Source organism: Pelodiscus sinensis, chromosome 7, assembly GCF_049634645.1.
Source record: "Pelodiscus sinensis isolate JC-2024 chromosome 7, ASM4963464v1, whole genome shotgun sequence".
In the NCBI taxonomy this organism is placed as follows: domain Eukaryota; kingdom Metazoa; phylum Chordata; order Testudines; family Trionychidae; genus Pelodiscus; species Pelodiscus sinensis.
Genome location: NC_134717.1, coordinates 48,251,496 through 48,269,196, shown reverse-complemented (window position 1 = coordinate 48,269,196; position 17,701 = coordinate 48,251,496). Strand labels below are relative to the sequence as shown.

The window sequence follows — 17,701 nt, the reverse complement described above, 5'->3', positions numbered from 1 at the left end:
TTAACAACAAAGAAAAGATGGTAAAATGTTGTGGAACTTTGAACCATGGTCCTTGTACTGGCCACAATTTATTGCAGAAAAAATGCAAATTCAAAATTCCTTATCACTTACGTCTGTACAGTGAACGAGCAGATGAGACCCGTTGTTGATCTGACAAAGACATTTTGCATGGATTATACTTACAAGAAATTAAATATATGTAATAGAAATGTTTATTGTGCTTGCAAAAGGGAAGTAAAAGAACAGTTTTGAATTTGTAGGATTTCAACTTCAAACATTCTTCATTTTATTGAATAATTACCAAACATAGTAAATTTGAATCAGAAACTCTTAAAGTTTCCATTACTCTTTCCATAACTAATTTGAATTATTTTGTGATTTGTAATAGTAAAACTTTTCTTTGCACTAAAATGACAGTTGAATAGGTGACTCAATTTAATTTTGTTAGCAAATGTTTATTATGAATTCTAATCATAGTAGCCATGACTTTTTTCCAATGAAAAACAAAAATAATTATTTAAACCTTTCACCCAGAATACTCTGGTGTAAAACATAGTGCATTCAGCTAATTTAAGTGACAGAATTGTTTATGTAAACTTTGGTATCTGTAGGTAATTGCAAAGTATGACTTTATTTTGCACAAACAAATCCATGGACAACCTCTTCAAAATATATAATAGATTATATAGTTGAGAATGTGCTAACTTTTCTCCAAGGCATTATTTTCCCATTTAAAGTAGTTGTGTGTTTTAACACCAGATCTGAATAATACAGAAATGTTTTTTTTCAATCTCTTGAATGAAACTGTCTTGCTCTATGCTCCCTTGGCACTTCCTGTTGTTCATAGCAATAGCAGCAGGAAGTTACATGTTCCAATCAGTGTGTCTGTGTTTAGATGGTTAATGTTAGTCCATGTCTAAAAATGTGACCGTCTCTATTTTTTGTACATATTTTCCCCTAAAAACTGCAGGGAAGTGTGGGAACTCTGTGTGCAACTCAAAAATACTGATAATTTTAGAGAAGGCAGACACAGGCACAATGCTGGGATGGGGGCAGCTTTCCCACAAAATTGTGCTTGAGCACAATCATCTGGGGTATGTCTACACAGCAAAGTTATTTCAAAATAACAGCAGTTATTTCAAAATAACTTTCCTAGCATCTACACAGCCATTCCGTTATTTCGAAATGAATTCGAAATAGTGGAGGGCTTATTTCGAAACTGGTAAATCTCATTCCACGAGGAATAGCACCAATTTCAAAACTGCTATTTCAAAATAAGCGCTGTGTAGACGCTTATTTCGAAATAGGGGGCCTCCAGCCCTTCCCAGGGTGCCCTGCTGGCCGCCCTGGCCACAAGGCAACTTCTGACCTGATGCCAGGCCAGAATTTGTTCCAACCACCCTTAAATGTGATTCAACGTCCACTCAGTGTGGACGCGCTATTTCGAAATAAGCTATTTCGAATTAACTATTTCGAAATTGGATATTTCAAAATAACACTGTAGTGTAAACATACCTCTGGTTAAGAGCAGAGACTGCCAATTTCCAAATCCTTTCACTTACCAGTGAATCTAAATTTGAATCTGAATGCCCAAATCGGGAAAGGATAGTGTGATAAATCATTCTTTCATCAATTACATGCTCCCTCTTCAAAACTGAGGGAAATCTTAAAAACATGTAGAAATACTTGATGAGTTCTATTAATAAGCAAGTAAAATGATAACACCCATTAGAAAATCATAGAAAGGTGTACACTGTTTGTATTTAAAATCAACAAGCATCCTAAAATATGGGAATGTTCAGATCTGGGATTTTGTTTTGGGTTCATTTCTATTTTAAAATGAGAGACTAATAAGGCATTACAGTATTATAGCATTTTTTTCTCTTAGGGTCTCCATTTAGGTACCCCTTCATTACAGATAAAGATTTAAGTACAGGTCATACCCAAATTTAATTTCTTCTTCCCTCACTTTAACTATAGGTTGGGAGTTCACTAAGCAATTTCAAGAGTCAGAAACAAAACTAAGAAAACATTATTCTGATTTACCCATGAGAATAAAAATGAAATATCTTTACATTTTTAATACACTTTGACATATGCATTGTATCACATCTGGATATGTCAGACTGAATTATGTCACATGATGCTTTGTAACCTGATGTAACTAAATTCATATTCCAGGGTGCTTTTAGAACTTAAGTAAAATAAAGAACAGTTAAATGACAGTTGCCACTTTGGGGAACCTGGAGAATTTGGAACTTTGGAGAATTTGTTCTGCTAGTTTTCTGTTAAACAGATCAACTCTGCTCTCTCAGAGAATTATTTTCAATTAACAGGATACTAAATTATTTTGTCCCCTTCACATCTGACCTCTGGAAGGTCTAGATTTAAATGTAATTAAATGTTAAAAAAAAGTACAAAAGAACACTTAGGAAATGTAACAGCTCCTGCTGAATGGTTGTAACTTGACTACCTCCCACATATCATATGCATCTGTATGCATATGCAGTTCTTTAGTCTAGAAAAGAGAAGACTGAGAACAGTTTTCAACTACCTACAAGGTTGTTACAAGGAGGGAGAAAAATTATCCTCCTTAACCTCTGAAGCAATGGACTTACACTACAAGAAAGGACCTTTAAGTTGGATGTTACAAAAACTTCCTGTCATGGTGATTAAACACTGGAATAAATTGCCCAGGAAGGTTGAGGAATCTCCATCACTGGAGATTTTTAAGAGCAGATTAGACAGACACCTGTTAGGGATGAGATGGTACTTGGTCCTGCCATGAGTGCAAGAGGCTGAACTTGATGATCTCTCGCGGACCCTTCCAGTCCTGCAATTCAGATTCTTTTTTGTCACTTTATATTAGGTTAGAGATTCATCTGTATTAATGCTTAGTATATACGATGCAATACATATACAATATTAACATCTTATCTTTTTATATCATTGATGTATATTGTTTTTACTTTGAAATTTTATTTTTAGCTTTGTAAAAAGAGAGAAATGCCTGGGATTAATGATATTTAAATGATCACAGTAAGATGCTCGGGTTCATACCTCACTGAGATTAATGGAATGGTGGTAGGTGTGGTTACACGTTTGCTGCTGCTGCTGCTTTAGCTGGAGGCAGTGTTCAGAAAGGCTGAATTAACAGGTCAGAAGCACGTAATGATGCATTTTTACAGCAATCCCATGGTGAGTGAAAATGACCAAAACTGATATGTTTTAAATTAAAATGTGACGTATCTTGTATATATAACTAATTTGGGGGAAATCTTAAACACAGTGTTGGGTTTTTTCAAATGTGACTTTATATGGATGATTTGAAAGCAGTGGCTTTTGGTGTTGAGGACTGTGGTGTGTGTGCTTCACTCAGATTTTTGCCCTCTTCATCATGCCTTTGGTTCAGCAGCACCCCAGCGCCTGTCATTCTGAGGAAAGAAGACACACATTGTCACAAGGGGGCTTCACGGGGCTCTAAGAAAAATCTCGGCACATGAGCATGCTCTAGTGACATTTTAAAAACTTTTTGAAAATGTTGCAAGTCAGCCAATCTCTTTTGGGATCTAGCTGTGGGCATAATCCATAACAGCAGTACACGTTTGTCAAGATTCAGATTATACAGATCAGTCATTTCCAAGTTACCTCAAAGAAGTGCTACAATCTCTTCCTTTACATTAGTATCTTGTTTCCCCCAGAGATAAGAAAATGTGTCCTCTCTCAATTAAGACAAAGCCTGGAGAGCTGCAGTCCAAGGCTGTGTCCAGACTCGGGTTTTTTCGGGAAAAGTAGCCTTTTTCCGAAAAAACTTCCCCTGCGTCCAGACTCAAGCCGCGTTCTTTCGAAATTAAATCGAAAGAACGCGGCTTTTCTTTAGATGGCAGTAAACCTCATTTCACGAGGAAGAACGCCTTCTTTCGAAAGTTCCTCTTTCGAAAGAAGGCGTTCTTCAATGTAAATAGGGCTTCTTCGAAAGAGAGCATCCAGACTCGCTGGAGGCTTTCTTTCGAAAAAGCAAGCCGCTTTTTCGAAAGTTCAACGTGCAGTCTAGATGCTCTCTTTCGAAAGAGGCTCTTTCGAAAGTATCTTTCGAAAGAGCCTCTTTCGAAAGAGGCTTGCAGTCTAGACATAGCCCAAGAGACAATTTTTTTTCAGAAAGAAAAAAAAATGAAAATAGAAGGTTGTAACTGATACTGTTACACAATATTAACTCTATTATTTGCCACCAAATATGCTGACTAGAGTACACAAATTCAGCATAGAGCAGGGTTAATCAGAACAGGAAAAATGTGAAGCTACAGAAAGCACAAACTTGAAACAACTAAACTTTTTTTCTGCTTTTAGTAGAATAGTCCCTAAGGAAATGTGACACTGACTGTGAACCTTTTTTCCTCTGCATGTAGGACATTGACCTTTTATTATCAGGTCAATTATGGTTATTTATCTCTAGCTTTACTGCTATGTATGATAAAGAGCTGGTGATAATTCTGTGGTTGAGAAGGTGCTTTTTTCTTCCCCAACAGCAATGCTGTCTGAGCAGAGTTCAAGATCATTCATCTGTAATCCTAAGAATAAGAAGTCAAAGCAAGTTCTGCAGCAGTCAGGCAGGTCTTTGACCTACTTTATAGGGAGACCTTATTTGGCTCTGGGCAGTACTACAAGGATGGAGCACAGAGCCTGAGATGCATTATTTGCTCACCCAAGAATCTTGCTATCCTGAACAAGTTTACAATGGGCTGGCCTGGGTTATACAAACCACAGGTACTCTGAAAAGGAACAGCCTATGACCTTGCTAGCATGCTGACCACAGTTATGAGTACTCTCCAAGGAAACCTGATAAGTCATTGATTTAGCTCACATCTAGTGCACAAATATGGAAGACTCCAGTGCCCAGCTTGCCATAATGGGGAAATATCCAGCAGCTTGTGCAAAGAATTGCGGTTTTCTGTGTATATGTACAGTTCCCTCACCACTCTCTCAATTTATCTATCCATACAGCAAAGTAACTAGGCAGAATTTGTCCCAAAGAATCTTAAGCAATGTACAGTCAGAAAATGTTCTTTCTGAGCAGAAATAGAAACTTTCAGATAATATTTGTGGAGCACTCAAAAATATTTCAGTTCCCAGAACCTAATAATATTTCAGGGGGCCACCCCTACATTCTTTAGATTTCCACTGTTTCCAGAATCATAATTACCATGTTCTCAGGCTGTGTAAAGGCAGAACTTCACACTCCCAGGGAAATTCACACATCTACTTCCCACTTGTAACCTCCTCTCCTCACACTCCCCTCCAAAATCTTTCAACAGGATGTAGATCCATATATTTACTACTTACACACAATTCCATTTTGCCTATGTTGTGCTCATTTGCACCTCTAACGGGCCACAGTGAAACCATAATTTTCACCTTTTAAGAAAGGAAATTCAGATGCAGTTGTACTTGGAGAACTGGGAAAGGTGTTACTGTTCAGAAGCTGTCAAAATACAAACGTACTCTGGGAAATCTATATTAACAAGACTGTGGGGCAGTGTGTGATGACAGCTTCTTTTTACAGTGCGCAGCATAGGCCCCATTGATCACACTTCTGAGGTGGCTGAGGCACACTTGCTGCTTTCCATGTGTCTGCATTAGGTAAAACAATCTCTTTATTGGAGCCATCATTTATTTTGTTGTTTTCTTTTTGTTTGCTTTGCCCCCCAGTTATCTGCAAACTGTGAAACAGGCAAGTGGTTTAGAAAACATACAGATCCCAGGGTAAGTCATTCTTATCAGATCTGTTGGTGGTGAATCATGCTGACAGATTGGAGTTGTTTACATCTGACAAACTATTGAAAATGCAGGGTACCCAAACTATAGCATGGAAAAGGCTTTCAAATGCAAACACAGATCGGACTGGAGAGTAGCTCATTATTTGCATATTTCCTAAAGATGTTACATGTACCAGTCCGAACATCTTGTTCACAAAGATATTTGGAATCTCAATAGTAGAAAGCTATTAAGAATGAGGTAGATAATAGAACATAGTGGATTCTTTAATTTCTTCAGGTGGCTGAGTAATACCTAAGGACTCAAGATTTGCATGCAGGTTGTGAAAGTCTCAGATCTGTGACTTTCCAGGATCTCTGACATGTACAGCTAACCCCAGGGCCACCCTAGCAGCTGGGGCATTCCCTGGGCTGCTACTCAGGTGTCCCCAAGAAGCTGGTCCCAGCTCTGGAGCAGCAGTGGGGCCTTGGGTACCCTTCACTTCCCCTTTCCTTCCTCCTACAGGGAAGTAGGCGAAGGATCCCAGGCTGCCCCCAGCAGCAACAAAGGCATGCCAGAACCCTCCTCCTGAGCAGCAGTAGCATTGCCAGAGAACATCCCTCCCCCCTGCACCTACGATATAGTCCAGGATATTTATAATACAAGTCATGGACAGGTCACTAGCCATTCCTTTTTGTTTGTTGCCTGTGATCTGTCTGTGACTTTTACTAAAAATACCCATGTCTAAACCATAGCCTTAGTAACAGCACAGGCTAAAGGAGCTGCTTTATATGCAGTACTGTAAGTTCCATAAACATTGCTCCATTTTATTTCATGCTGTACAACTATTTTTGACCATGTTCTTGACAAATATAAATACCTCCATGCCATCTGCATGCTTCCTTGCTTCTCTGGGCTGGCTGTAGCCTCCAGAGCACAGCACACTTCTGCTATGTGTCCCCTGTAGAGTGGCATTGAGCTATGTTTGTGTTGCACCCGCTGGGGACTTGACTTATTCACAAGTGTCATGAAGGTATTTATATTCTACCTAGACAGCCAGCAAAGATGCTATGAACAGAAGGTGATAACCACCCATGTGAGCAGTGCTCCATTGACTAATAGAGCTGAATTTTAGCTCAAGTGTTACTATGTGACATGCACTTGATGAGAGTGCTAACAAGTAAGTTTTGCTGATTTCAATTATTTGCAAGTGTTTTTCATCCTATTACACAATACAACAATTTTTCACAGATGTGAACATTCTCACAAGAGTTCAGAGGAACCGAATATAGGTGGCTGCTTGCTTCTTTAATTTGTCTATTGCCTTCTATCTGATATCAAAGCATTTTGCAAACATTAATGCTGAGGAGAATATAAGAATTATCCACATTTTTACAGCAGGAAGAATTCAAGCAAAGAAGCACCAAGATTAAATGGTAAACTCCACAGAAAAGCCAGTAGTAGAACCCCGCTCACTTGACTCCCAGTTCTAACTAAAAGAAACATTAGGGAGTGTCCGAATTAGTCTGTACAGGATAAACTAAAAAACCAACAAATGGTCTGGTAGCACTTTATAGACTAACAAACATGCAGATGGTATTATGAGTTTTCATAGGCACAGCCCACATCAGATGACCGCTAACTCCATTATCTAATATGTGTGTGTGTAACCAAAAAAAAAAAAAAAAAAAAAAGAAAGAAAGGCTAGACAGTGTATTTTTAATTTGATAATATCATTGCTGTTCTGAGTTGGGCATTATGTGACCTTGTCTACTCTAGAAAGGCAATAATCTGACATTCATTCCTTGATTTTTCTTATTGCAATTGAAAGTGGAAACTGATCATCTATTTTTTTAAAAGGAGAGGCATAACCAAATCCGTGAACTTTGTGAGGATTTTGACATCATTGTGTCATTTCTGATCAGAAAAGACAGTTCTCATAATGTCTCATTTTTGAATCATCCTTGTAAACAGCCATGGAAAGAAAACTGTGACTAATATCTATTATTTTCACAATTCCCTTTCACTCTGATGAAATGTTATCTCAATATTTTTTTTCCATCAGTCACATTGAGTCACCCTTTGCAATTGGGGGGAAGTGAAAACACTTGTCCCTAATGCCCTATAAATGAGAGTGTCTTTAAAGTGCCAGTGGACTCCTTGTTAATATTCAAAGAAACTGGCTACAGATTCTGGCTTGCTAACTGGAGAGTCCTCCTCTGAGTAATTCAGAAAGGGTAATGAAGTTTTGAAATACTTATAAACTTTTTTGGTGCTTCTCTTGTGTACATACTTGGAATGAAAGCTTTTTCTCATAGAAAGACTTTCTGTATTTTATTACCTCACGAATCCATAGGAGGAAGGGCCATGTTTCTCCAATAAAGTACAATTGCAAAATCAATAAAAATAAATTAATTTTCATTCTGTTTAAAATATAGATCCTCTTCAGGAGCATTAAGTAAGCAGGTCAGAGGATCTCTTGGAGGCAAGCAATATAAAATTCCCCTATTTTCAATAATTATAAGTCAATTTTTGTGAAATCTGCAGGAGACAGCTATATCTAGACTTTTAACTAGCCAAGGAGTTCAGTTAGGAGCAAGATGGATTCAAAGGGTTAATTTCTGAGGTATATAAAATCCACAATTTTGACTGCAAAAAATAAAACAACCTAAATGAAAAGCTAGCGGAGGAATTTAGATAAATAAATTAATTTGGTGGGTGGGTTCCTATAAGGGAAAGGAGGCCTACACTCGAGTTAATTTAAATAAAGAAGAACTTTTTTACAAATTACTGAATAGATGATATTTCAGTTCAGTTAAGATCCATCATATTTTTACTATTAGGTTAGTGCCCTGCTCTGTCAGAGGAATTGAGAGAGAAGGAGGCCATGCCTGGACACAGGATAGTTTTGTCCAGAAATGTAGATGGTTTGGGGAGGAAATTATTAAATACATTGTACAAAAATAATTTCTAATGGAACACAGATTTTCCTTATATAATCTGTGTTTCTCTGGTCATATTTATGTTTCTCTGGTTGGCCTGAGGTAGGAATAAGAGATCCTCCGGAAAAGGGCTTTATTCCGGAGGATCGCGCCAGTCTAGACGCTTTTTTTCCGGCTTTTCCCCAAGCCGGAAAAAAAGCGGCGGACATGTTTATTTAAATCTGCGGGGGATATTTAAATCCCCCGCGGATTTCCCTATCCTGACTTACCTGATTTGCATCGCTTTTCCGTTTTTAGGGGCCAGTGTAGACGTAGCCCATTGGTATAGCAACATTCTACCTTAAATGAAAGAATTTATTCCAACCAGCACAAGCTTGATGATGGGCAAATACACCAAAAGCTGCCCCAAGCTCCCATTCCTGACACTATACTACCCAGCAGTTCTACCAAAATAAATCAGAGCTTGACCCATCACATTGCTGGGTCATCATTACAGATCCCAGAAGCATTTACAAGACAGGAACTGTGCCCTCCCTCCCCCCATCAGTTCCGGAGATGGATATCATATCACTGTGTTTGTGGGATTCTCCTGGCGACTGGCCCACAATACATCTAGGTCCCTTTCTTTATCCTGGTACCAGTCTCAAAGTGAGAGGCATGGATCACTGGTCTTCTGAGCACTGCTGGTCAACGCAGCAACTGCTGCCCCAGATTCGCTGGTGGTTGGCCACAGGGAACATCAGGGAACATCAGGGGCAACCCAGAGCTACCTTGAAAAATAAAGACTCCAAGAGTCTGGACTGGTTTGGACAAAAAAATATTCCTCATCTCGCCTACAGTTGGCAGAGGCCAACCACCGGGCAGTCCTTGGCCACTATGAATTTAATGTAAGCAGAGGCTGAACTGCTGCTTGCTGTCAGCCAGCTAAAAGGAGGGGTGGGTGTGCCCACTATAGTTGTTTAGCTCTACAAGGTAATTAACTGTTAACTGTTGACATGTAAATACTGCTCAGGAGAGAATCCAAGGTGTGGCTATGTAAATCCCATTCAGCCAGGGCTGATGGAGGGTCAGTGTTGGAATGGAATGTGGAGAATTGTATATAATTTGGGACTGTTGTGGGGGTAACTAATCATGCTACCCCTAAATGTGGGAACTGTAAAATATGCCACCAGTGCTTGCAGGAGAGACACCACCATCATGGTAAGAGGTCTCAGAAGAACAAGCCTTTCTCCTTCCAGAGCTGAGTGAACAGAGCTGGGGGAAAGGGTTAAAGGACTTGAGTCAGCCTGCTTCACACCTGCCAGGTGTGAGCTATAAGACTGGCCCAGCCTGCACCTTTCCCCCTTTGTTTTAAGGACAGACCTAAAGCAGACTACCTGAGGAGTCTTTTTGTTTAGTAGTCCAGTGAAAGCTGGATCCATTTGACAGCCCAGCTGGTGGCTAAAGAGTTGAAATCACTGAGAGCTGAAATCATTGGTTTGGCTGAGAGTTGAAGTCACTGAGCTGAAATCACTGGTTTGGCTGCGAGCCAGACCTATTGCAGCCAGTAAAGTGGCGGCAATCAGTGGCCTGGCGTGGAGCAGTGGCAGGCGAAGAGCAGCCATCAGTGGTGTGGCGTGGAGCGATGGCAGATGAGGAGCGGCCATCAGTGGCGTGGTGTGGAGCAGCGGCAGGCGAGGAGCAGCGACAGGTGTCCAGCGGAGTGTCCAGAGGTGTGGGACAAGACAGCTGGTGAAGCGTGGCGGAGTTTCATATAAGGTGCCCCCTATCTTTCCCTCCACCCCCATTTCTACCCTGGTTGGGAGGTGAAACCCTGCGGGTGAACTTTGGGACTCTGGGTGGCACAGAGACTTGTGGGGACACAGACTTTTGGGGAGTCGGATTCTGTGGACTTTAGGCGATTCTTGGCTGGGGTGGGGGCTTGGCTCATGTTTGGGTTATGAACTCTGTGGTGTTTTCCCCAAGCTAATGCCGTATGAATTCTCCCTCTGTTTCATTAAATGTTCTTTTCCTACACTCAGACTCAGTGCTTGCGAGTGGGGAAGCATTGCCTCTCAGAGGCGCTCAGGGGTGCATGAATTTCCCAGATCACTGGGTGGGGGCTCGAGCCGGTTCTTTGTGAGATTGACCCCAAGATATTGAACCCAGCCCTGGTTACTGCCAGGCCTACCCAGCAGAAGGGTTACATTAATATGCCGCCAAGTTCAAGAATTCCCTCCTGGAAGGTTCCCATAAAGAATTCTGGCCAGTGCTCGATGAGGGTACAACTGCTGTGATAGTGGCTCTTGAAGTGGCATCTGACGGTGCAGACTCCACAGCTCACAACGTGGCATATGCCACCAGCATTTGGCGAGTTTTCTGGCTACTCTCTGGCCTGTGCACTGTCACTTTCAGGACCTTCCCTTTGATGGTCAGACCCAGTTTGTGGAGCAGACAAATAACAAATTACATCGGCTGAAAGACTCCCACACCATCCTGAAAAATCTGGGGCTTTCCATCTCAGGTTCAGCAGGTAAGCATTTCAAACTGCAACTACCCAGGGTCAAAGGAGCCAGCCTGCACAGGAGCCACCTCACAAAAAGTTCAAGGGCTTTAGATGCTGCACAAGCCGCCTGCTCTCCCTCCTCCACCCAGTTGGGCTCAGTCTGCTCCAAACCAGGAAGTTGTTTGGAGGGTATTGCTGAGAATGACCTACTGGATTATTTCCTGAATCTGATTTTCCCAGTGTTCTGCAATTGTCTTTCCATTTTTTCTCCCAACACGGACCGTGATAACTTCAGACCATTGGCTCCTCTGTATGGTAGCATGGGGCTAGACCCTTTGATTTTTCACCCTCCATCTCCATCCTTTCTCGGGGACTCTTCTAATGAGTCGTCTCTCCCAGGAGGTTCAGAGGCTCTTGCCGCTGAGGTGTGGTGGAGAAGGTTTCGCTTCCATGCTAGAATAAGCATTTTTATTCCTGGTATGTTTTGATGCCAAGGGCAGTCTACATCCCATTTTGATGCCAAGGGCAGTGCTTAAAGAAACTGAAGTTTCTCATGGTCTCTCTGGCCTCCATTATCTCCTCATTGGATCTGGAATATTGGTCTGCTGAGTTCAAGCTGAAAGATGCATATTTTCATGTAGGTACAGATACTTTCTTCATTTTACAATGGGTTTGGCTCCCTACCAGCTTGGTCCTGCCATGAGGGCAGGGGTCTGGACTTGATGACTTCTTGAGGTCCCTTCCAGTTCTAATATTCTATGATTCTATACTTGTGGAATGAAACAAGCAGCTCATAAAGAAAAAAATCCTATGTGATGTCTTTTGCTTTCTAAGCACAGACATGCTCAATACATGCTCAATATCTCTCTTACCCTCTTCTATATCTCCTCCCTGTCTTCTATGTCACCAGGGAGGGGGAGGTTTGATTTGACTGGATTGGAGATTTTGTTTAGCTAATTGAGAATGCTGCAGTTGAAGGATGAAAGAGCAAAACTTTGCAGCAACCAACATAGGATTCTTGAGTGTGGTTTTCTGCTCATGTATGCATTTTAGAGTTGCTATTTCCTTCATGTACAGTAAACCCATGCTCTCCTCCCTTTGCATTTTATAAGGCAATGTTCCCCTTTGCCATGTTGCTATGGCAACCTTTGCTCTTGCTATTGAAGAAAAAACATGCCGCTTTCTCACAGACCACCTTCACTGCTGTTCTGTGTAGGGAGAATGTTGGAAGAGAGATGTGGTTTGCTCCTGATCTGGACATGGAGAGCCTTTCACCTCCGTCCTGATTTCCATGATTGCTATGTCTACTCTGTGACATTATGTATTGTGCAAGTTATCCCAACTGGCATGTTTGTCTTCACATGTCTGGAAACTGTTGAGCAGCAATTAATCTACATCAGTGACAAAAAAATCTCTTCAACAAGGCAAGACCTATGTTGTTTGAACTTTCAGGACAATAGGATCTGTATTAGTCATTCCAGGAGCTAAAATTACCACCTTTCAACAAGCCCCGGTTGTCTTTTTTGAGAGCCATTGGAGCTGAGGAAGATGCATCTTGCAGTCTGCAACAGTCTCTCCTTGAAGCATAAAAGTATCCTGAGAAATCACTTTTCTGCAAATAAACTCAGCTGGCCTGGTATTTATTTCAGACTGTTCTGCCAATCTGATAGGTGTAGACAACATGCAGGTATATCTGACTAGTGCTACCACTAGTAGTAATTTTACTTCCCTTTTCTTGTAGGACTGTGAGAGGCTTGTCCTGACTTAATCCAGTTTGTCAATGCCTCCACTATGCACTCCCTAAGGCATTGTGTTTTCTTAGGCCGGGAAGGTGCTGAAGTTAGGATTCTGCTGATACAATGCTAGCCAATGAGTCCATCACCTTTGACAAGGATGACTAACTTTAAATTCCTCAATTACATAATTTTTTGGTTAAGACTAATGTAGAATCATGTAGGTACATCTTAATGCTGATATAAATCAAGTTAGAAAAACTGCAAAGTTAATAGAATTGTAAAGGGGAAATGAGCTTTTATTGTACACATTCAGGAATCTGGAAACCAACAGAATATTTTGATTATCCATTAATGATAATTACATAGATATTGATTGCTTAGTAAATACACTTATCTGCCTTGTATGTGTGATGGCTCAGCCAATAGCACTTATATCCAGAAAGTCTCCTGGGGTCACAAAGCCTGTATCTACATTTATGATCTTTCCTGTCCTCTTCAGTACAGAACTATAGAGGTGTGTAGACACAAAACTGGGGAGACACAAAACTAAGGTTCTTCAGATTGTTACGATGGCTCTTCATGTAAAAGTTCAAGATCTCCATGACATTGTCTTGTGCAACTTTGTCATATTTGAGTGATTGCACTTCCATTCCAATATAGGTAAGTGTCCATGGTTGCTGGAACATTTTCCTTCTGTGTTATCTGTTGGAAGGATGTCAACAAAAAAGCTGCGGTGTCCTCCTGTGCTGTGCATATATAATGCTGGTATGAATGGCACTGCCAACCCCGCCCACCTCCATTCCTTCTTACCACCTGAGACCATCCCTGGCCTTGCTCTTGCAAGTCTTCCTTGGGGGACTTTGTTCCCCCTTTTTTCTGTGGCTGTTCATAGTTGGTTCAAGTTTCCTTGCTAGTTGTTAGTGTTCGTCTCTTACATTATTAGTGGATTTACCTCTATTCCTGGGACCACAGAATGCCTCAGTTACCAGGCATCAAGCCTTGTGCTTCCCGCAGCAAGGCTATGCCTCTGAGTTAGCCACACTTCAGTTGACTTAAGTGCTTGGGTGAAGCTCATGTTCAGAAGTGCTGAAAGATTTGCATCAGAAAGGATGGGGACGCTAGGCTGAAGTTTTCTTGAATAGAAGTGCTATCCAAACCTTCTTTAAGAGCCGGGCCCACAGCACACCATCAACCACTTGGCCTCCTAGTCAGTGGCAGGTACCTACACAGTGGCCTTTTACATTAAAATCTCCCATTCCCAATAACACATCTTGTCTTTAAATGTCTTGTGTTGTTTTCTATAGATTGCAGAGCCCAAGGAAGAAATAGGTGAATTGTACAACAAAGATTGATTCATGTACTTGTATTACTGTAACTGTATTGAACTTGATTTTGAATCCCACCGTCAGCCTCTGAGAAGATATTGGATTACAATCCATAAAAGTCTGGGTTGCCTTACATTATAAAATTAACAGTACTCTGTCCTAGCACCATCTTCTCTTCCCAGTGTCAATATCCCATGTTCGTCTCGGGAGATTTTTCCTTTGCTTTCCCATTCATTTCACCATTTCTCACATATATCTGTCTTTTTCATAGGAGATGCTTTTCCCCAATACAGGATCCTCAGCCAAGCTGCTCCTACTCAATGGCCATCAAGGGAAGAATACTGCTGCTGACATATAGTTGTCTTGGGAGAATAATAAGGCCCATCAGGAGCTTCTCAAAAGAGGGGTCCAAAACCTAGACTTTGGGGTAGAGGCGGTTAAAGAGTCCACAGCAGGGCCATCAAGAATTGGCCTTCCTCTCAGCAAGGCCATCATGGATCCGATAGAGCCATGTGGCAAGCCCTGGCATCTCTAGCTACAAAATATTTACTTTTGGAAGGTTATTTTCACCATTTGGATACAGTGTGCTGCCTATAGTTTCCTGTAGTATTGAGACACTGATGGTTAAAGTTGAATTTAAAAGAAGAACCATGCAATGAGTGTCCAATAGCTGGTTCTCCTTTATCTGTGTTTCACATAAAATGAATATAGCAATGATCAGCATGTTTTTCTACTTCAGGCTTGGTGACCCCATTAAAATGGGGTTGTGACCCACTTTGGGATCCCCTGATCTATGTTGTTTTCACTTAGCTTACACTTGCCTTCCCATTCCCTCTTCAAGGAGGCTAATCTCAGAGTTTGAAAAGTGTCGTAAATTAAATAAAGGAGAAATGCTTGGACTAAGGGACAATTTAGAACCATATTCCTTCAAGTCCCTTCGTTGGTAACAATAGGAACCAAAAATGCTGCACAATAATAGCTCTAATGTGTGTTGTGTGTAGCAAGAGTATTAAAAGGGAAATATAGGTTCCAAGCTTCTAGATTTTTCATGCATGTCCAATTCACTGTATAGGCACCACCTCTGTCAATATTACATACATGTCCAAAAGATCATGCAGGTAATATTTTTGTGCATGTACTATACATTCATGGTGTTTATGCTTGGAAAATATCTACTAATCCATTTCTTCGGTGTCCCCTATTATACCTTTACTAATAATTTGCAAAACAATGGGACTTTAATCACGACCCATTGAGACTGCTCCAGATCTGAATACAAGTAGAACTTACTGTCACAAAGGCTTTCCTGGCTTTCACTTTCAGCTTTCTTTCCTTAACTTCTCTTTATTCCTAATTGTACTCACATATATACCCCACTGAATAATTTGACCACTGTACTTAGTTTTATTATCAGTAGTAATCCCACTGGAAATTACAGTAATAAAATACATGTATAAATGTTAGAAGAAAAAAAGCCTTAGTGCACGGGTGGGCAATAATTTGTGAAAGGGGGCCACTTTTCAAATTTCTGCAGTGGTTGGGTATGTCTACACTACCACCCTAGTTTGAACTAGGGTGGTTAATATAGGCAACCGGAGTTGCAAATGAAGCCCAGGATTTGAATTTCCCGGGCTTCATTTGCATAAAGCCAGGCGCCACCATTTTTAAATGTCCGCTAGTGCGGACTCCATGCCGCGCGGCTACACGTGGCACGGACTAGGTAGTTCGGACTAGGCTTCCTAGTCCGAACTACCGTTACTCCTCGTTTCACGAACTAGGGTAGTAGTATAGACATACCTGTTGTGGGCCACCCCAGAAGGGACGGGGCCTCGGGCAGAAAGTCCCTGGAAAGGGCCTGGGGACGGGAGAGTGGACATAGTCTCTGGCTCCCTTGCCCTGCCCCACTAGGGGCACATGGTTCCTTCCTGGCAGGATGGGGTGGGTAGTGAGAAACTTTGAACCGTCCCTCACCCCCAGGCCCTGATTGATGTGAGGGTGGGAGAAGTGTGCAAAATCTCCTCCCACCTCCAGTGACATGGTTCCCTCTGATGCCGTGTGCACCTGGTGTGGGGAGGAGACTTCAGGCACTCCCCTGTCCCAGGTCTCAATTGGCTTGGGAACAGGGTAGCGGCAGGGTGGCTATGGGCTGGATCAACCTGCGTGGTGGGCCGGATCTGGCCCGCAGAGGCCACTTTGCCCACCCCATCTTAATGGTTACATTCTTCAAATATTTGTAGATTCAGACTATCATCTCCATTGGCATCACTTAGCCAGGATATATAATCTTACCTGGTTTCCTCTCCCCTTCTAAAGCAATCCATCCAGATCCTTTAAACCTCTTACCTCCTAAATGGTAAGAGTTAGGACCACCACATTTGGTATGTACCTTCCTCTTATCATAATTTAATAGCTGTCCATGGCAGCTGCAGTGGGCCAGCACAGACGGGGTGGAGAAAAGGACAGCTATCTGCTATATATTTCAGAGAATTTGTCGCTTTGTGTGCCTGGTTTACATGTCAGTCTGTCCCCAGACAGGGGGCATGCATCTCTGCCCCACTGCAGCTGCCATGTACTGGCACTTCTCATCTGCCCCCAAGCTTCTGAGATGATAGCGCTGGGGTTGTCTTGTCTGCCAGGGCAGCCTGCATACTGAACCCTCAGCCCCAGAGCAATGATTTAAATGAAGAAAAACAAAACTTAATTGAGTTAAGGGCCCAACCAGCACTGGGTAAATCCTTTAGTTTCTTTATATTGCAAGAAATCCATTTCACAAGATATATTTGAAATAATAAAAAAGATTGAGAGGGGTAGCCAAGTTAGTCTGTAACAGGAAAAACTTTTTAAAAAAGTCTAGTAGCACCTTAAAGACTAACAAAACATGTAGATGGTATCACGAGCTTTGATGGGCATACCATCTACATGTTTTGTTAGTCTTTAAGGTGCTACTAGACTATTTGTTGTTTAAGTGTTTCTTGAAATAGTAAGACAGTTTATATGAGCAGATCATTTTCCATAGGGAAGAACTAGGAATTTTTAAACAGTGGTGATACTTCTATTGGCCTAAACTCTGAAAATGGTAACCATAAAGTTTCAAATTACCTTAACTTCATTTAAAAAAAATAGGAGCACTGGAGGAACCAGAGCCGTACTTCATGGAATTTCCATCATGCAGAGGGGTAAGCAATATATAATTTAATATTCATGTTTTGCTTATTTATTTAACAGCACAATAGTTACTCATTTTGTGTGGGCAAAATTAAATCCTCGAATGAACACTTATTCAACCTTCATTTTTTACATATACCTAATTCCTTTATCCAAAGCATATGGCCTGACGTTACAATCCAGATCAAAGCCCAGACCAGCTACAAAGTCTACTGATATCCTGTTGTTTGCCTGAAATGTCACTGAGTGAAAGCACAAACACCATGTCTGTGATCTCTGGGCAGTGACTCAGGCCTT

The 17,701-nt window shown here is 41.3% G+C and overlaps 1 long non-coding RNA gene across 2 annotated transcripts in view; it reads left to right on the top strand.

The window, feature by feature from the left end:
- The first annotated feature begins 485 nt into the window (after positions 1 to 485).
- The window catches only part of LOC142830200 (uncharacterized), a 50,955-nt gene continuing 33,739 nt past the window's right edge, over positions 486 to 17,701 (top strand). For both annotated transcript variants that reach the window (XR_012905236.1, XR_012905237.1), the window contains exon 1: positions 486 to 17,415. This is a non-coding gene — a long non-coding RNA (uncharacterized LOC142830200). The remainder of the gene's footprint in view (positions 17,416 to 17,701) is intronic.